Below are 22,102 nucleotides of genomic sequence, written 5' to 3'. Positions count from 1 at the left end.
GCCGTCTGCATATGTAGAGTCCTTTATATGGTGTGTTTTGTTTCCTCAATTGGCTTCTAAGCTTCTGGGGAATCAAGACCGACCAACCAAATCTGATATTTCCTCTTGATGTCCCTCAGCACATACCAGCAGTAGATATACAAACAGTAATAAGTTGCTCAGTATGTTCCACTATATCTGCAGGATCTTTTAAACTGATACACTGACTATAGAATACTCACTGTGGTTGCATTCTTAAATTCTGTGGGGAGCTGAAGAAACGAGAACTTCACTGTTACTGAGAGTCAATCTGTCTTGGGCTGAAAGTCCTTAGCGTTTCAAGAAGTTTCAACTCTACCTGTTTATTTCTTAAAATGACTTATGGGTAATGGGTTTATCCAGTTTATAATAGAAGCAGAAGTTTGGGGAGACAAGATGTAGCTCATTTAAATGGAAAGTGGTATTACATTCCAGAGCACAGCACTGTTGGCCTTGAGTTTTACTATCTAAGATATATGATGCCAACCCATAAGTAGACTGTGGTCAAAACTGAAATATAATCACTTACTACAGGCTGCCAACATCTCTAAATACTGGCACAAGGAAGGATGGGAAGCAGGGCTATGAGTTAGGAACCGACAGCCTGGCTCTCGTTTTTTTCTTGTCTCACCAGTTTACACTGAAAAAATGGCAACCTCTCTGGGTTCTGTTTTCTCACTCATAAAATTAAGATAATACCTTTCCATGCCTGCTGCTTCATTTTTTAAAAATATCTTGAAATGTTTATTTATTCATTTTAATAAGCTTTATTTTTCAGAGTAGTTTTAGGTTCACAGTAAAGTTGAGCAGAAGGTACAGAGATTTCCCATATATTCCCTGACCCCACAGAAGCATATCAACAACCCCCATTATCAACATCCCCCACCAGAGTGGTACATTTTTTTTCAACTGATGAACCTATACTGACAGACCATTATCATCCAAAGTTTACATTTACATTAGGGCTCACTCTTGGCATTGTACATCCTATGGGTGCATTGGACATTACACATTGGACAAAGGTATAATGACATGTAGCCACCATTACAGTATCATACAGAGTAGTTTCACTGGGTAAAAATCCTCTATTCTCCACCTATTCATCCTTCCCTAGTCTCCAACTCCTGGAAATCACTGATCTTTTTATTGTCTCCATAGTTTTACATTTTCCAGAATGTTATATAGTTGGAATCATATAGTATGTGGCCTTCTTTGATTGACTTTTTTCAGTTAGTAACATACATTTAAGTTTTCTTCATCATATCTTTTCATGACTTGACAGCCAATTTCTTTTTAGTGCTGAATAATAGTCCATTATCTGGATGTACCACAATTTATTTATCCATTCACTTGTTAAAGGACATCTTGGTTGCTTCTAGGTTTTGACAGTTACGAATAAATATGTTAGAAACATCCATATGTAGATTTTTGGAGGGGCATAAGTTTTCAACTCCTTTGGGTAAATATCAATGGGTGTGATTTGTTTGCTGGATCACAGGGTAAGAGCATGTGTAATTTTGTAAGAAACCTCCCAACTGTATTCCAAAATGACTGTACCATTTTGCATTCTCAACAGCTATGAATGAGAGCTCCTGTTGCTCCACATGCCCACCAGTATTTTCTGTAGTCACTGTTCTGGATTTTTGCCAATATATTTAAAGTGTACAACATAATATTTTGTTATACATATATACTGTAAAATGATGACTATAGTCAAGCTAATATATCTATCACCTCACATAGTTACCTTTTCTGTGTGAGAACACTTAGCAAATTTCAGGTATTATTAATTACAGTCACCATGCTGTACATTAGATCTCCAGAAATTATTTATCTGACATAACTGAAACTTTGTATCCTTTGACCATCATCTCCCTATTTCCCAGACCCATTCCTGCCCCTAGTAACTACCATTCTATTCTCTGGTTCTATCAATTTGACTTTTTTAGATTACACATATAAATGAGATCATGCAGTATATTTCTTTCTGTGTCTAGCTTATCTCACTTAGCATCATATCTTCCAGGTTCATTCACGTTGTTGAGAAATGGCAAAATTTCCTTATTTTTCAAGCCTAAATGATATTCCATTCCAATAGGTATATAGTGGTACCTCATTATTGTTTTAATTTGTATTTCCCTGATAACATATAATGTGGAGTATATTTTCATATGCTTATTTGCCATCTTGTCCATCTTTGGCGGTGTCTGTTAAGGTCTTTGGCTCATTTTTTTAAACCTGATTGTTTTCTTACTGTTGAGTTTTAAGGGTTCTTTGTACATTTTGCATAAAAGCCCTTTATCAGATAAGTCTTTTGCAAATATATTTTTTCAGTCTGTGGTTTGTCTTTTTATTCTCGAGAGTGTCTTCTGCAGAGCAGGAATTTTTAATTTTAATGAAGTTCAGATTATTAGTTCTTTCTTTTATGGATCATGCCTTTGGTGTTGTATCTACAAAGCAATCATCAAATCCAAAGTCACCTAGATTTTCTCCTACGTTATCTTCTAGGAATTTTATAGTTTTGTATTCTGTATTTAGGTCTGTGAGCCATTTTGGGTTAATTTTTTGTGAAGGGTGTAAGGTCTGTGTCTAGAGTTTTAAAAATTATCATTTCTCCATTGTATTGTTTTTGTTCTTTTGTCAAAGATCAGTTGGCTGTTTTTATGTGGGTCTATTTCTAGGCTCTCTATTCTGTTCCATTGATCTATCTGTCTGTTCTTTTGCCACTACTACATCGTCTTGATTGTTGTAGCTTTATCCATGCTTGATTCTTAAAATTCAATTCTATGTAATTCTGTCCATGTAACAGAATTGTCTATATCTAAATGTACAATTTAAAATGTATAGGAATAAATGTTTTTCTTATTTATGAATAAATGGAAAAACATCTATATTTAGTAGACATAAAAACTCTGAAGCTTTGGTATTTATTTGCCTGGGAGAGAAACTCACTCTTACTCAAAGCATCAGTTTTTCTCATAGTCTTTTGGCACTGAGTTTAATTAATGATGTCATTCACTGGAAAGACTGGAATCTACTAATCAAATTTAAAAGGTAGAGACACTATTACCTGAGTTGACCGGGAAGTAATTGGACTAAGTTATTTTTCCTGAGAGGCTAATTCAATGGAGCATTGTAAAGCAGAACATACTAGTGATATACTTTGTGTATTACTTATACATGTATGTGTGGTTACAAATTTCCAAACTCTTTAAGGATCCAGTATTAAATCATTTTTTCATAGTCCTTATGTTTTCTCCACTATAAGAAAAATATTTTAAGTGCAGAAGATGAGCTAAGCATAAATTATTACAATCTAAGTTAAGTAGTCACACATATACAGTATTTATATTATTATATTTATGGTATTTTAACTCCAAAATATTTATTGCTTTAAGCAATACTATGGCCCACATAATTTTTTCTAGTATCTATCCATTTTTCTCTTGTTCAGTCAATTATTTCCAAATTACATCTTTTTCTCTATCAAGAGAATTAGGCAATTATTACCCAGTTGGTGTTTAGTAGTAATCAACCACAGAAACCTTCTGAGAACGCATAAAAAATATTTTGAAATCACTGGCTTTAATCATCATTGCTACTGTTGGGTGCTCACTACAAAACGTCACAGATAGAAATGGGGTCAGGGAGGGAGACACATTTGGGAGACAAGAAGCTTGTACAAAATGATTCCAATGTACCTTTCCAGCTCTATAATTAAACTGTCATCTAATGAACGACGAGGATGATGCTCATGCAAATACTTACTGAGTCAGACTTAAATGGAGAAAAGTTCCCTGACAATATTTCCCCTTATCTTCACAGAGCCAACACAAAAGGGGATAAATTGGCAGTACTGCCTATTTAAGTGGCATTTCACAGAAGTCTAACATCCCCTAGTAATCCTAATCTCATTTCCTAGGTGTGTGTATGGATGGAGACATTTTGCTGTTTTCATCATTATTAGAAGGGAAGACATTACTTTAGGTAAAGCTAAAAGGAAGGCTTTGGCAATATTTCAAACCCTTGGCATACTCCTAAAGCTTCCTCCTACCCAATTCCAGCCAAATGAACTCTTTCCAGATGAACCTTCCTAATTCACAGAGAAATTAATTGTCACTAGGCATGGATTTGTTCATTTCCTGACTTGCCACCAAAAACTTAATCTCTATGTAAAGTTATGGAGAATATTTTCTTTCTCAGAATTCCTCTTAGGAAAGCAATTCTATTTATAGGACAAGGGAACAGTTTGTCTGTTGCTTTAGAGAAATAAGAGAGTCTGGCTGTAAGATGGAGGATGGTAGATGGTTGTTTTCTGTATTATGATTACTCTCTGTAGACACTGAACCTTCAGTAAAATGACTGAACTAATTCAAGCCAAAGGCAAAGAAGTTAAAAACTTTGAAAAAGGCCGGGCGCGGTGGCTCACGCTTGTAATCCCAGCACTTTGGGAGGCCGAGGCGGGCGGATCACGAGGTCAGGAGATCGAGACCACGGTGAAACCCCGTCTCTACTAAAAATACAAAAAAATTAGCTGGGCGTGGTGGTTGGAGGCTGAGGCAGGAGAATGGCAGGCCAGGGGGGCGGAATGACCGAGTCCCCTGCACCAGCCTGGCAGACAAGAATAACCAATATAGAGAAGTGCTTAAAGGAGCTGATAGAGCTGAAAGCCAAGGCTCGAGAACTATGTGAAGAATGCAGAAGCCTTAGGAGCCGATGCGATCAACTGGAAGAAAGGGTATCAGCGATGGAAGGTGGTGAAATGCTTTTATGGAACAGACTTTTCAAAAAAATTAGTGAATGACTTCAAAGAGGAAACTGGGGAAGCCAAAGGGGATATGGAGTGCAGTGGCAGAGGGAAACTGGAGGAAGTTAGCACAGCAAGCTTCTGAAAATTAGAATTTTCAACAGAATTCTGAGAGACAGTAATTTTTATCTGTTTTCTTTCAACTCAGTGAACAAAGAGTCTTTCTTACGATCTGGAGCCAGGATCTCCCCAACTGCACTACACTCTATCACTTGCCTCCTCAAAAACTTTGCTGTATCAATTATCATCTTTCCCTTCTAAATTTTCAACTACTCCCTTAATCCTGACTCTTTTCCCCTAGTGTATGAATCTGCCTATGTCAGATGCATCTTAAAAAAAAATCCTTCATTGGTAAAAACACATAATTGTTGAAGACATGTGATAGACGCATGGGGGTTCATTATAACATCCTCTCAATCTTTTTGTATGTTGAAAAATTTCTATAATAATGAAGCTATAATTCACAAACATTTAAAGTGAACAATTTAATGATTTTCAAATATTCACATATAAGTGCAACCATCACCAGTCAATTTTTAAAAATTTTCATCACCTCAAAAAGAAACCCCATACACTTTAGCTACCAATTTTGTCCCCACTGGTCCTAAGAAACCACTGATACACTTTTTATCTTTAAAAATTTCCCTATTCTGGACTTTCATATGAATAACATAATAGAATATGTGGTATTGGGTGACTGGTTTCTTTCACTCACCATAATTTTTCTAAGGTTCATCCATGTTGTAGCATGTATCAGTACTTCATTCTTTTTATGGACAAATAATATTCCATTGTATGGATATACAAGACATTGTCCATTCATCAGTTGATAAACATTTGGATAGTTTCTACCTTTTGGCTATTGTGAATAGTGCTGTTATGAACATTCATGTGCAAATTTTTGTGTGAACATATATTTTCTTTTCTCTTGAGTTTATAGAAGTGGAGTTGCTAGGTCATATGGTAACATAATGTTTAATTGTCGAAGGAACTGCCATAGTGTTTTCCAAAGTAGGTTGCACCATTTCATATTTCAACCATTAGTCTATGAGGATTCCAATTTTTCCACATCTTCATCAACATTTCTTGTTATCTAACTTTTTTATTCTAGCCATTCTAATGGGTGTGAAATTGTATCTTGTGATTTTGATTTGCATTTCCCTGATGACTAATAATTTCCAGCCCATTTTCATGTGCGTATTGGCCATTTGTATATATTTTTTGGTTGCTTTTCATTCTTAACTATGAATCAAACTCATAATAGATTTCACATTGTCCTATAGGTATTCCAAAAAGTGTGTCAGAATTCAAAGGCCAGATCTGCATAGACCAAATATATATTATAGAATAAAATGTTAAAAATGCTCAACATCACTAATCATCAGAAAAATGCAAATTAATGCCATAATGAGATATCATTTTATACCAGTCAGAATGGCTATTATAAAAAAGTAATAAAAATAACAGATGTTGGCAAGGATGGGAGAAAAGGGAACACTTATACACTGTTGGTGGGAGTGTAAAATGAATACAAGATCTATGTAAAACAGTGCGAAGATTTCTCAAAGAACTAAATCTAGAACTACCATTTAATCCAGAAATCCTACTACTGGGCATCTACCCAAAGAAAAATAAATCATATTAAAATGATACCTGCACTCATATGTTTATCGTAGCACTATTTACAATAGTAAAGATATGGAATCAAACTATGTGTCCGTCAATGGATGACTGTATAAAGAAAATGAGATATGTAATGGAATACTACTCAGTCATAAAAAGAGAATGAAATGTCTTTTGCAGTAACATGGATGGAACCAGAGGCCATTATCCTAGGTGAACCAATTCAGAAGAAGAGTCAAATACCATATATTCTCACTTAGTGGGAGCTAAGTTCCCACTAAGTGGGAGCTAAATAATGTGTACACATGGACATACAGTGTGAAATGATAGACACTGGAGACTTGGGATGGTGGTAAAGGATAAGAAATTACTTAATGTACATTGTACTTAATGTACTTAATGTACAATGTACATTATTTGGGTGATGGATACAGTAGAAGCCCAGACTTCACCACTATGCAATAAATTCATGTAACAAAACTACTTGTACCTCTGAAATTCATACAGATAGAAAAAAGGAAAAGAAAAAAAGGATAAAACATTAGCCTTGTGGCCATCAACAAACATTTAAAATGACAAAAAATCCAATTTTATTTTCTCATGCTTTTTGAATTCCCTAAAAAAGGCATCAAAAAGCAAAAGATTTCCATACGCATGGCAGATTAGCTTGTTTAATCCATTATTTCTGTCAATAACAACTAGGCAAACATCTGTTCAAAGGCATCAGAGATCTTCCAAAGCAGTGAGTACTCCTGGGGCTAAGACGTTTTAAAGAAAAAAAAAATCTCTAGAGAAAATTCTGAAGCTGCCTTTTCCCTCAAGACATTTTCCCAAATGAAAGTGAGTACTAAGACACAAATAATATGAATACAACTTATAGGAATCTCTCAAAGCTGGTGGGTATGGGAGCAAATATTGACATTCAGGCCCCATAATGATCCTGGTGTACACCCAAAGCTTTCTGGTAGAAACTCAAAGGACATCAGGAGTAAGGATGACTGGAAAGAGATTAAGCCCTCGCAAAGATTGATATAGATTTCAACCATCTCAAGTCATGACTGAGTCAAGTTGATCTGCATCTAGTCCATCTGACTTCCATAAACAAAAGCAAAATCTTCCTGGAGAAAGATAGTTCATGCAGGGCCTCAAATTTTCTCTAGTTTTTTTCTTACAAATACCTGGCATTAAATTAAAAATAACATGGTATGCCAACAACAAAAAATGATCAAAATCCAAAAATAATAATAGATAATAAAAATAGACCAGTAGGACATACAGATTTTGTAAGAATCTAACATGGACTTAAAATAACTATAATTTATATGATTTTAAAATTGTGTGACAAAATTGGGAACTTACCAGAGACTGGAAACTATTTTAAAAACTCAAATGACAATTCTAGAACTAAAAAAATACCATAATTACAATTAAGAAATCAACAGATAGGTTTAATAGCAGATTAGATACAGCTATAAAGATATTTAGTACTCACTAGAAGGTAGGTCAGAAGAAAACACTCAAATGGAGAAACAAAAAGCATGAAAAACTTATGGTAGAGTGAAAATGTCCTAGATAGAGAAAAAGAGAGAGAGAGAGAAAGAGAGAGAAAAGAATGGCTCTGACACAATATGTGAAGCAATAAAGGCTGAGAATTTTCTCTAACTGCTAAAATATCAAACCACAGATTGAGGAAATGCTACAAAACTCAAGTAGGTAAATATGAAGAAAACCACAACTAAGCATATCATGTTAAAATTGCTGAACACCAAAGTCAAAGAGAAAGTCTTTAAAAGCAGTCAGAAAGCGTAAGTAGACAGATGAACTTCAAAGGAGTAACAATGATGACAGAGGACAGTAGCATCTCAACAGAAATAATGGAAGCCGGAAGATGAATGATAATCTAAAAGTAGGAAGTAACACAGTCCCAAAGATGAAGGTAAAAGAAATACATTTTCTGCCAAAACAAAAATGAGGAGAGGGAATTTGTCACCAGCAGATCTGCAACAAAGGAGAGATGCTAAAAGTAGTATTTCAGGCCCACAAGAAATGATCCTACATGGAAGCATGGAGATACAAGAAGGTATGAACAAGGACCAAAAGGGTAAATACAACTCAGTTTTGTAATGAGCGAAAATACCTGAATAGTCATTTCACACATGTGTATGCATGCACACACATGCACACAAACACACCCCCAAAATGGCCACTAAAGACATGAAAAGGAAATTAGTTCATTAGTCATAAATGCAAATTCAAACTACAATGAGATACTACACATCTACTCCATCACAAAAAGTAAAACCAAGTGCTGGCAAGGATATGGAGCAACTGGAACTCTCACACACTGCTTATGGGAGTGTAAAATGGTAAAACTGCCTTTGCAGTCTCTACTGAAGCTAAACATTGACATTGCTTTCAGCCCAGCAGTTCTACTCCTGCATATACATGCAAAAGAACTGCATATATATGTGTACTAAAAGGCCCGCACAAGGATATTTATAGAAGCATTATTTGTCATAATCACAATCTGGAAATAACCTAAATATTAATCAAAAGCAGACTGTATCAATGCATTGTGGTATATTCATACAATGGAATCCTATACAACAATGCTAAGGAACAAACTTCTGTTACAAACTACAATTTGGATAACTTTCATGAATACAGTGTGAGTGAAAGAAAGCAAAACCCTGATTCCATTTACATAAAATTTTAAAACCCAGGAAAAAATAATCTGTGGTGTGAGAAGTCGGCTTTCTGCTTAGTGGTTACCTTTGGGGGAGGTGGGGGAGGAAAGTGACTGAAAAGAAACATAAGGAGTCTTTTGGGGATTCTGATACTCTTCTGTTTCTCACCTTGGATACAGAACTACATGAGTAAGTTTACTTTGTGATAAATCAAGATTTGCCCTTATGATGAATATAGTTTTCTGTGTGTACTTTATACTTCAATAATAATATGTATTTGAAAAAACTAGGTACACTATTACTATACTTAGTAGGCACTCGATAAATATTTATTAGATTAGAATTTTTAAAGGCAAAAAGGACTATCATTTCATTGTTATAATGAAGTTGTTTCAGAGATATTTTCCCTACCCTGGCAAAATGCCAAGTAGAAAATAGACATGACATAAACCCCTATTTAGATTACTATAGCAAAACTCATTCTGCAGATATAACCAGTACGATACCCTAGTACTGTTAAAAGAAAATTCTTGAAGTCTTAGTGACTAAGATCTCACTGTTACCAAAATCTCTCTTGAACATCTGCCAGTTTACCAGACGTTTAGTCAAAAATTGAGGACTTTTCCTTCAATACATATTTATATCTTGTTTTGTTCTCAGAATTGTGAGAACAAATGCTATGGCCCATCACTCACAACCCACATGACGTGATTATAACTGTATACTCTATAATCCTTAGAGATCCTAAGTGATTTTGTTCTTTTCTCCCAGATGTATTTCGATTTCTTGCCTAAGGACCTGGATGATAAGATCTCCTCCAGTTCATCTTTCTTATGCAAAAAATTATTGCACTCTTAATTCATGCCAAAGGACTATTGTAAGAATTTTACAGGTATGAATCACTTAATTCTAACAACAATCCTATAAAGTAGATACTGTTATTATCCTCATAATAGAGATGAGAAAGTGGAGATATAGAGATGTTAAGTAACTTCCCAGAGATCACTGAGCTAACAGAGCTGGAATTCCAACCTAAGTAGTCTTGCTCCATAATTGTAGCCTTAACCACTACCTAAATAAATATAATTAGGTCTATTTCCCTAGCAGTGGTCTCAGCTCCACATTATACCTCTTTTATCACTTGATGGCAGGAAGGAGTCTGCTACCCTTAAAACTGCCCAGGACCCTAAGGAGTCTGCAGAATCCACCAAGTGTACTTTGAGGATTTGTCCAATTCTTCCTTGCTTCCACTGAGCCCAAATTTCATGTCTGTCTTCTATTATGTGAATATTTCATATGTAAAGACCTTCTGAAATCATGCTGGTCAGGCACCCGGGAATAGGTAAGCCTCACTATGCTAAGCTGGTTTCTGAGAATTGCCTCTCAAGGAATAACCAATGATCAGAGAGAAGTGGGGCAGAAGCAGATCCCTCTATCTGCCCTAGCAACTTGTCCTCCTTCCTTATCATCCTGCCTCAGGCAGAAAAAAGGGGCATCAGTGAGTTGAATTACACCAAAAAAAAAAAAAAAAAACCAAACAAAAAAAACTCTTCCTTTAGATAGCCAGATCAAGGAAGTAAGATCCTAGACTCATATATGGGGCCCTCTATCAGCAAAATGGCAGCAGCAAAATGGTAACTAGCAGCAAAATGGTAGCAAGACCACTCAGAATCCCAAGATAGAGTTTCTCTATTCTACTGCAGATTTTCAGGTAGGGCAAGGCATCACAAATCCTCTTAAAATGTACCTACTCATGTACAGTGAACCTTGTAAATAATTCAGCATGGACATTAGACCCTCCAGGACTGAAGCAATTTCTTGTATTTTTCCCTTTGCCAACCCTTGAACCATAGACACTCACAAATATTTGCATGCACATTCTTACCTCCACTAATCTTTTCAACTACCACAATAATCCTCAGTGTACTTTTCCTCCCAATCTATCTCCTCTTCCCTCTTTTCAAATACTTTATTTTTTGTTCTCCTTATTTTATGGTCATGTTTGATATGTGTCCAAGGTTGTAAACAACACGAAAGTCTTTTAGAAATAGGTAGGATATAAAGAATAAACAATAAATGGTTTGGACCTTGCAAGGATATCACTTCTTCTGTGTGTGATTATACCTGCTCAGTGCCTCTAATTCTATGCAGCACTACCAGGACCTACTTACTTTACAGAGATGTGGGTGAGGAATCAGAAGGTCTATACTGGATATTGTATTATTCAAATAGCTATATAAGCAGGAGTTACATGTTTCACTAAACTCAGGCACAGCCTTGACAAGACACCCTTGTGTGGAGATGGGTAGAAGGCATATGTCTTCCCGCTGAGTACCACTAAGTAACTTCCATTAACTTGTGGCCACAAACTCCAGGAAAAAATCAGAGTCGACATCACGCCAAAGCCAAACCTAAGCGAAAACTCTTAGTGGGTGGATGGAAGCATTCTTCCCCCTGGCCCATTTGGAGGTGGGTTTAATTTAGGAGGAATTAATATGAACCCACCTTCAAGTCTTACAGACTTAATATAATCTTACAATAGGCATATACCATTACACAATCATATGGACCATTGTTTAAGTTGCTATAGTAGCTATGTATACTATACTGACTATAGCTGAAAATGACCTCTGGTGCAGAAAACCATTAAATGGAATTGTTGTTAGAAATGTAAGCCAATGAAGTAAAAAAAGTACCAGGGCATCCAATCTACTATCAGATATATATAAGTTATTTCTTTCTTGGATTTGCAATATGTGACACAGACCATAGATGGCCTGCAAAATCTAAAATATTTTTCTTCTATACCTTTACAGAAAAAGGTTGGCCACCCTGCAACAGAACACTTTTCTGCCACAAAAATGAATAAACTAAGTTTACATTCATCAATGTGTATAGTTCCGAAAAATATAATGTTGACTGAAAAAAAATGCAAGTTTCAGAATGTTATTTGCAGTGTGATGAAGTTTAAAGACCTACAAAATCAATATATCCTATTTATGGATACTGTGCTTATGCAGCAAAGTTATAAATCATGCACGAGAATGATAAACTCTGAAATTATGACAAGGAAGACTCACAGGGTGCCCCAACTATACTATAAATTTTATTGCTTAGAAAGGAAAAAAATATATATCTAAAGCAAATATGTCATGTAAAGATTTGATAAAGCAAAGAGGACTATATATATATATATACACACACATATATATATGTATATATTTGGAAATATATATATACACACACACATATACATGTATATATTTGGAAATATATATACACATATATGTATATATTTGGATATATATATACTATATACCTATATAATGCTTTTCTAGAGAATCCTAACACACCAACAGGGCTGTAGACTACTGAGCAACAATAAATGTGTTATTTAAACCATTAAGTCTTTGGTGGTTTGTTTTTCAGCAATAGCTAGCTGATACAACAGAGATCTCTCACCCCCTTTCCAGGCATATGGCACCACAGTCTTTATTCACTCCAGGCTATTCCCTCAAGTCTCCCTCCTTCAGGAATCTACAAATGAAAAGCAGGCCTCAGTCGCTATGCTTATAAATACTCCTAAACTCCAGGGTACACACAACAAGCTATCTCTAAGGCAAGTTAGCAACTGTGAGATAGGCCTATGGGTTCCCAGCTTCGTAAGCCAGGGAGTGGCTTGGCTACCCTTGTTGCTAGCACCCTTCATCTTGAAATTCTATTTTAAGTGGCTTCCGGAAGACAGGAAGTAGCATCTCACCATAAATAAGTTACAGAAGATCCTATTCTCTTCTGCCCCTTCTCCCCAGGTAAGTCCTTTTAGAATTGGAAGGTAGGGGTATGTGAGGTTGACTGTGGTAGTGTTAGTTTGTCACTCTCAGAAAATCCTGAAAGAAGAAGACTGGCCAGTCCTTAGTGGCTTTTTTTTCTGAATGTAATATATTCAGCACATGGGCCAGACGTCATTTCTGGAGGAAAAGGAAAAGTCCCACTTAATTTCTTATTATACAAGAAATAATTTCTAACAAGGAGTACTTCACCAATAGAAGTGTCTTTTGAATACTGACAGCTCCACTGCTGAATATAATCAAGCAGAGGCTGGTGGAATACCTTTCAGGGACACTGAATAAGTGGTTTCTACAGAGTGTACAAAATCAAACATGATGATCTCTTAGGTCCCTTCTACTTCTAACATTCTCCAACTCCATGAGAAGCAGTGTTGGTTAAAACAACTAACATTGGGTCAAGTGTCCAAAAACTGGGTCTTGGTCTTGGCTTTGGGCCCTTAAACTTCCTAAACCTCAGTGTTGCAGATACTGTGGGTCTCCAACTTAACTGGTATCCTTCCTCTCTTCTTCCTTAAAGGCAGAACTCTAATTCTGATTAGGTGCTGCTCACCCTTCCACCTGTTCAAGGAAGATGATCCCAGGTTTGACCACTGGAATAAATAAAGATTAGTATAGACCAGTCTCCTAACTTATTCTCTGTCACAGACAAATACAAAAATTATACTATTTGTAATTAGTATTCATTGGGTTAAGAGGATGAAGCTGGTCTATCCATTCCAGGCCTTGCCCAGCTGTTCTGTAAGGTCAAGGATAGCTACACCTCAGAGAAATCTGTAACTTCGTTTTCTATTCCTGTACCTAGAGATTGGTTTGGCATGGACATGTGACCCAATCTTGGCCAACGGAAACTGAATAGAATTATGTTAAAAAAGAGGCATTCTTCCCCAGTAAAAAGAAGTACACAGGAAGAAACCTCCCTCTTCATCATGTCTGCATGTAATGTCTAGACCTAAAACTACCTGTTGATGTTTTAAAACATGGCTCCTGAAGTCCTATGAAATACCACCTGTCAACAAGTAGGGTCTATGTCTTGTCTTCTTGAATCTGAGATCATGTGACTCCTAATAGGATCAAGCAAAAATGATTCTGGTTTCCAGGACAACATATTAAGACACAGAAAACTCCTCCTTCATGTCTCTTGGAATCCTCACTCTTAAGATCCAGCTTCCATGTTGTAAAAAAGCCAAGAGAGGTCCACATGGAAAAGAACCAAGGCCTCCAGCCCTCAGTCCCAGCTAAGCAACCAGTATTAAACAGTACCAAATTGCCAGCCCCTAGTCAAGCTGCCTCAGCTGATGCCACATGGAGCAAGGTAAGCCCTGCGGATACCTACACAAATTACAAAATCATAAGCAAAAGAAACGACTGCTATTACTTTAAGTTACTAAGTTTTATGGTGGTTTGTTATGCAGAAATACATACTGGATACATGGTCCTCTTGCAATCATCAGGGGAGACACCAATAAGAAGCCAAGGAAGACAGATAAAAAGATGGAAAGTGCCTGGATCCTCGACACTGTTGTGCTAGTAAGTTAGTCAACCACAGGATCACTCTGCCTCTGAACTTATTATATGAAGTAATACATTTTTACAATTTTAAATTGCTTTTAGTTGCATATTCTTTCACTTGCAATGAAAACATCTCAAATGATACCCTCACTTTTTTCATCTATGAAACTGAGATTAATTTAACTTCCCTGCCTAACTCACATTCACTGACCTTACATTGAGTGGTCATATGTGCCAGAATTGGGCATGCACAAACGAGTAAAACAAAGACCCACAGCCACCCAGAGTAGCCCATGATCACTCTCTCTGTTGCAACAAAAACTTACACTCATTGTGAAAGCATGAAAAACACAGATACATGGAAAGAAAAAAAGTACCCCATATTCTCGCTATCTCAGGACAACTAATTGATATTCCAGTGTATTTCCCTTCATACTTTCTGAAGTTTTGTGTTTTGTGTGTATGTGAGTACACACATGCAAAAAACAGATGATGTTGTGCCAAAAGTTTATAAGCTTATATGATGTAAAGCACCACATACAAACATAAAAAGCTATCCCTTCAACTCCCTCCTCAAAATATTCCTCTAAGAATATATGAATTAAAGCTATTATCATTAGATTAGTTCATAAAATACAGTTGGTCCAGAAAACAGGCAAAAAATTAAGTAAGGTTTTTTCAGAATCTAGTCAACCTGTCTGGCCAAGGTAGATCTCTGGGCAGCGACCTGATCAAATAGAAGATGACTGCATCAGGTTATCAAAGTTCAGAGAACTGTAGTATAAAATTAGACCTATGAATCCTAGCCTATTCAGCCTTCCCCCAAATACAGCAGAAGTGAAACTGCAGGAGTGAGTTATTAAGAGTGCTTTCCTAGGAATCCAAGAGTCAATAAACACCTCTGAAATCACTAATTCAAACACCCTATCCTGACCACCACCTTCTATCCATCTGACTTGCTTGCCTAAGAGCTACTACAATTGTTTTTTTTTAATTTTTACCAAGCCCTCCAATGAAATAAATCCTCTATTTTCCCACATCTAGCTAAGAATACTTGGTGCAAAACTTCATTCATTCTCTTGCACAAACCTCAAACATGCTTACTCTTCAATTCTGTCACATCATCTGTGACAGAAATTGTCCCTGGATGAACCTAACTGTCTTTTTCAGAGCTGCATATGCCTAGCCCACTGTGACTCAAATTATCATCTCTATTTAGATGACTACTCTCAAACTGAAGAGCTTGAGGCAAGCATCTGGGTGCAGGTGGTTCATTTGGGAGGTAAGCCTAGAAAGCAGAATGAAGGAGTTGGATGGGAAGTGGGAGAGGGGAGGAAACAAGGCTAATAAAGACTACATTTTTAAACTGGTTACCACTGTGGCAAATGGGGCTCATTCCCACTGGAGATCCACAAAGGATTGTGTAAATTGTATCCCAAATTATTCATCTAAAGGACAGAGAGGCTGAGGTCTTATCCATCAACTACCATCTCCCTTAGTTTGGGGGTGGCCCCATGGGCATTACCTTACCCACACTTCTCATCAGTACCTGAGCTGCATTCCCTGCCAGAGGAGAAAGACCTGAGGCAGAAAAGAAGAGAAACACTGCAGTGTGTGCTGCGACACATGCTCGAGATAGGATGTTGGCAACGTGCACAGAATCTTTCACCACAGCTGCATGGACATACGGCTCAGAGCATCCAAAGCCTGCTATCAGCCTATGTAGCTCTCCAGGCTACACGGCCATTCCTGCTTACTAAATCTTAAAAATCTTTTAAGGTATGTCTTCTTTTAGATGTCCCACAGACACCTCCAACTAAAAATGACAGAAACTGAGAGGAGTCAGAAACACATCCATGGATTTAAACTTTTTGAGAGAATCTGCTGATGGCAACAGTATGGGGCTTCCTCAACTGAGTGGTTTTGCCGATGGATGAGGCTGTGAGGACCCCTGCCAGTCTCTGGAACCCAGGCATCAGCAATTCTTCTTGAATTGGGACATGTCAATTAGACTGACTGTCCCACCCTTAAAGAATCGGTGGCACTCAGGCCTGTGCACCGGCATTTTCACATTCTGTGGGGCGATGTAACTTCTGTTGTTGTTGCTGGTCTTATTGTTTTTCAACTCCAGGATACAGGCTATCTGACAGGTCACTGATGCATACTACAAAATGCATTGTTCAATACAGGTTCAACTGTCTTCCCTCTCAAAATGTCATACAAGAAGTTTTGTTTCCAATTATATACTTATTTTGATATCTCTAAACAATCCTTTGTTGGTTCTCTTTTATTTTATTTATTTATTTAGTTAGTTAGTTAGTTAGTTAGTTTGTATTTTTAATAGAGATGGGGGTTTCACCATGTTAGCCAGGCTGGTCTCGAACTCCTGACCTCAGGTAATCCACCCACCTCAGCCTCCCAGAGTGCTAAGATTACAGGTGCAAGCCACCACGCCCAGCCATAACATCTGTTCATTTCCTTACAAGTAAACAACAGGTTCACATCTGTATGAGCAACATAATTTTACCCTTTTGAAAAATATATTTTAACCACTTTGGAAGTCATAATGAGATGTCCAATAGATTCACCTGTAAGAGTCAGTTAAACATTGCTGACAAGGAAGTGCACCTCATGAGCAGTTAAAGCCTAGGCATGTCCTTTCTTCGCTCTCATAGGTGAATCCAGAGCACCAGTAGAGCTTTGTTGACATCCTCGTTTTCTCATTTGAAATCCTCTCTCTACAAATTTTGTGTTTGTTTTGTTCTGGTTCACTTAAAGCCATTAAGTTACTCCCCCTTATTGAGAGAAATGGTTTGAAATCCGATTTTAAGGTCTAACAATCTGGAGATCTTAGTGCATCCATGGTTTACTGAAATCTAGTCCCTATTGGGTGACAGGCAACAGAAAGTCTGGTTTGTCATCCTTTTTGTTAGTTTATTTTTCTAAGCTCAAATCACTTAAGAATTTCATGCCCCTTGAGAGGAAAAGAGCTATTAAAATCTGGACTGAGGAGATTTTCTGATTTTGTGTTCACTCTTGATCCATGCCTGAAATTGAAGAATTGAAGCTACAAACTCTATTTCTATCTGTACGTCTATATGTCTGTGATATCCTCACCTCTGATTGTACGAGTATGTAATGTTTTCCTGCCTATGCACAGTATTAATATATTAGATTATAAAGTCTCCCAAATTAAAGGAGTTCTATTCTGATTGGCATATCCAGAAAAATAACTGCTTATATAAATTGAATATAACTAGAATTTCCTAAAATACAGAAATTGTACTATTGATTTTTAAATGTGCTAGTTTAAAAAATATATTATCCTAGAAACCAATTCAAAACCATTTTAAGAATTCAGACTTATATAATTTATGTAACTCTTTGGCAAATAAGACTAGTTTAAGACTTTGAGTTTAATGTAAACATCTCTGATTTATCAGTGTCATATTTAATACAAGCATATATTTTTATACTCTTGGGTATGTTTTTCCTAAACTTATACAGCTTTTTGATCAAATGAGCTAGAATTATTCCTGTTAAATATTTAAAATTATTTAAAAACTTAAATCTATTTTTAAGCAACTTGAATCATTGTTCTGATAAATTTATAGTTCCATAGTAATGAGGTTGTGTAGTATGTTACCCTGAAGAGCATTTCCAAAATCTTTAGATAACTGAAGATCTTGGACATTCACTGGCTTTCTAGATCATTTCTAAGTAAGACAGAATACTGAAAAATTGATTAGTAAGCACAGTTTTCATTTATACACTATTGCTTGTTATTTGTACATGCTACAAAGAGGCTCTATCTTTGGGTCTGTAAATGAACATGTTCATTTCTGCCACACTGTGGAATTAAATAAGGGAAGTACGTGGCTGGATAAAGCTCAGTGAAGTATATTCATGAGATTGGCTAGGCTGCTAAAATGACAGAAATTCACAATTATCTACTCCCTGGTTTTCTTTGTGAAATACAAGGGGCTGCTTAAAAGTTATAATTAATACATGTGAATGAGATTACTAGGAATCTCAAGATAATGAAATTTTTATTATGGGCAAAAAAGTATATTTCTGTTCTAAAAAAAAATGACTTGTTCCAGGATAGGAATGAGGAAGAATGGTGAAGGATAAAACCTGAATGAATAAAGAAAGTTGTAGGAGGTTTGTAGAAAGAGTCTGAAAAGGAACACAATTTTGTGTTAACATTTTGCCAAATCTGGCTCAGTTTTGATGGGTTTATTTGTGAGACTGTCAAAAGTAAATAGTGGGTTATTTAGAAGCAAATATTTCATTGAAACGAATCTAGAATTAGTTTTTCTGTGAAAATGAGTTTTCTTGGAGTATTGGTCTGTTCTTAATAAGAGGTTGTAAATGATTGCTTTTGGCGTAAATTTGTTTCCTATGACTGCCATAACATATTACCACAAACACAGTGGCTTAAAACAACAAATGTTTGTTGTCTTACAGTTCTGGAGATCAGAAGTCTGAAATCAGTTTGGCTGGGCGGAAGTCAAGGTGTCAACAGGGGCATGCTCCCTCCAGAGGATCAAGGAGAGAATCCATTTTCTTGCCTTTTCCAGCTTCTACAACTGCATTCCTTGGCTCCTGCCTCTTCCCTCCATCTTCAAAGCCAGCAGTGCAGCATCTTGTTTCACTCCTCACATTGTCTTCTTCCTCCGTGATCAAACCTGCTGCTGCCTCTCCCTTATAAGAACATTTGTCCTGGGCCCAGCTGCACGATCTACAATACAATAATCTCCCAACCTCAATCTCTTTATCTGCAAAGTTCCCTTTGCCATATAAAGTGACATACACAGGTTTCAGGGAATAGAACCTGAATATCTTTGGGGTCATAATTTAGCCTAAAATATTACCTATGTAATCCTGCCCTAAAAGTAGGTATTCTGCATCTTACCACAATAACACTTTTTTTCCCTAACTTTATCATGCCCTTGATTATTCTCTTCAAAATAAAAAAAAATTCATTAAGAATGTGTTAAGGTCTTTTGGATGTTTATCTAAACATTGTACTGTCACTTTAATTAATAGATAGCCAAGCTACAACCATTCATGTACTCAGTCACGCATGATCCTAACTTAATTCTCAAATCTCCTAGCAATTTTGCCTTTCAAAATAAAATTCAAAATTTTAAATGAAATAAAATGAAACTCTATAAATCTTTTACACTTAGACTTATCGTTGAGATTTCCAACAGAGTACCTACAAATAGGAAAGATTTGTTCTTTTACCTTATAAAAAGATAGATATTAGATAAAATTAGCTTTGTTGCTGTTAGTATTGATGAGTTGCATGGAAAAAAAATAAAATCAAAGAGGTGTTCTTCAGCTTGGGCAACATAAGTTAGATCCTGTCTCAAAAAAAAAACAAAAAACTAGGAGCATAGTAGTGTGCACCTGTATTCCCACCTACTTGGAAGGCTCAGTGGGGAGGACGGCTTGAGCCCAGGAGTTTGAGGCTATGGTGAGCCATGATTGCACTACTGCACCCCATCCTGGGTGACAGAGTGAGACCCTGTCTCAAAAAAAAAAAAAAAAAGAAAGAAAAATAAAAATAAAAAAAGAGGTACTCAGCCTTCCCTAGATTAAATCTGAATATGAAATATATTATTAGTATAAATATTTCAGAAGGTCTAGATTGTATGAGAAGTTCCTAGAGATTTGTCAGTGCCCCCCACTGTCCATAGTATGTTTCTAATTATCAGAGTCCTGCTGGTGCTTTCCTTCATAATATTAGGCAACAAAATTATAGTGTTAACAGTCATCATTTCAGTAGATTTCTAAAACTATTTAGTCACAACTTTCTCTTTTTTTTTTTTTTTTTTTTTGAGAAGGAGTCTTGCTCTGTCACCCAGGCTGGACTGCAGTGGCGCAATCTCGGCTCACTGCAAGCTCCGCCTCCCGGGTTCACGCCATTCTCCTGCCTCAGCCTCCCGAGTAGCTGGGACTACAGGCGCCCGCCACTGTGCCTGGCTAATTTTTTATATTTTTAGTAGAGACGGGGTTTCACCGTGGTCTCGATCTCCTGATCTCGTGATCCGCCCACTTCGGCCTCCCAAAGTGCTGGGATTACAGGCGTGAGCCACTGCACCCGGCACAACTTTCTCTTTTAAGTTTTTTTTTGGAGAGGGAGTCTCGCTCTGTCACCCAGGCTGGAGTCCAGTGGTGCGATCTCGGCTCACTGCAAGCTCCGCCTCCCAGGTTCACGCCATTCTCCTGCCTCAGCCTCCCAAGTAGCTGGGACTACAGGCACCCGCCACCACGCCTGGCTAATTTCTTTTTGTATTTTTAGTAGAGACGGGGTTTCACCGTGCTAGCCAGGATGGTCTCGATTTCCTGACCTCGTGATCCGCCTGCCTCGGCCTCCCAAAGTGCTGGCATTACAGGCATGAGCCACCACGCCCAGCTTCTCTTTTAAGTTTTATGAAGCATCTTCCCTCATGGCTTTTTAAATTGAGGATGCACATCAAACCTTTTTATGGAGGTTTAGTAAAATACAGATGTCTAGAATCTACTGTAGACTTACTTCAAAATAGGATTAATCATTATGCTTACATATGTTTTGTTCAAAACTTTTTTACATTGGCCTTATTATCTTATTTTGTATGTCACAATTTCTTCTTCAGTTGTATTATGTTTGTTATGTACTTCCACTAGACTTCACTTTATCACAAGTCATAGGTGAATCACAGGCACTTTAAGTGTCTATCATCTCCAGATACTTTTCTTTTTTTTTGGGACGGAGTTTCATTCTTGTTGCCCAGGCTGGAGTGCAATGGCGCGACCTCGGCCCACTGCAACCTCCACCTCCTGGGTTCAAGTGATTCTCCTGCCTCAGCCTCCTGAGTAGCTGAGATTACAGGCATGCACCACCAAGCCCAGCTAATTTTGTATTTTTAGTAGAGACAGGGTTTCATCATGTGGGTCAGGCTGGTCTCGAACTCCTGACCTCAGGCTATCCACCCGCCTTGGCATCCCAAAGTGCTGGGATTACAGGCGTGAGCCACCACACCTAGCCGATGCTTTTTTTTTTTTTTTTAAGAATTGTGGTCTCACTTTGTGGCCCAGGCTAGAGTGCAGTGGTGCAATCGTAGCTCACTGCAGCTCAGAACTCCTTGGCTCAAGAGATTCTCCCAGCTCAGCTTCCCATGTAGCTGGGACTACAGTTATACACCACCATATCCAGCTAATTTTTAAAATATTTTTGTAGAGACAGAGGTCTCACTATGTTGCCCAGGGTGGTCTTGAACTCCTGGCCTCAAAAGTTCCTCTTGCCTCAGCCTTCTAAGTTGCTGGGATTACAGGCATGAGCCAGCATGCCTGGCTCTCCAGATAGTTTTTGATTTACACTGATGTTTGCCTAAAGACCCTACAATCAGCTACAGGAGGGAGATTTTTGTCTTCAGCAAAGAAGGATTGTCTTACTGCACCATGAAAAACGTCAGTACCTCAGGTACCTCAAAGACTAGGCTCTTGAACACAGGCTCTCATGATATCACATCACCACATTTAAGATAATGGTTAGTGGACAGAGTCAGAATTTCCAGAATACCTTAACTGAGACATATTTGTGTTCATAACACAGTTTA

General features: G+C 37.3%; 1 protein-coding gene across 1 annotated transcript in view; it reads right to left on the bottom strand.

Moving 5' to 3' along the window:
• Nucleotides 1–22,102, bottom strand: part of XK (X-linked Kx blood group antigen, Kell and VPS13A binding protein) — a 45,379-nt gene that overhangs the window by 5,046 nt on the left and 18,231 nt on the right. The window lies entirely within an intron of this gene.

This window comes from Hylobates moloch, unplaced genomic scaffold, assembly GCF_009828535.3.
Source record: "Hylobates moloch isolate HMO894 unplaced genomic scaffold, HMol_V3 SCAFFOLD_7, whole genome shotgun sequence".
NCBI lineage: Eukaryota > Metazoa > Chordata > Mammalia > Primates > Hylobatidae > Hylobates > Hylobates moloch.
The sequence above is the reverse complement of the archived record's forward strand: the minus strand, read 5'-3'. Positions and strand labels throughout refer to the sequence as shown.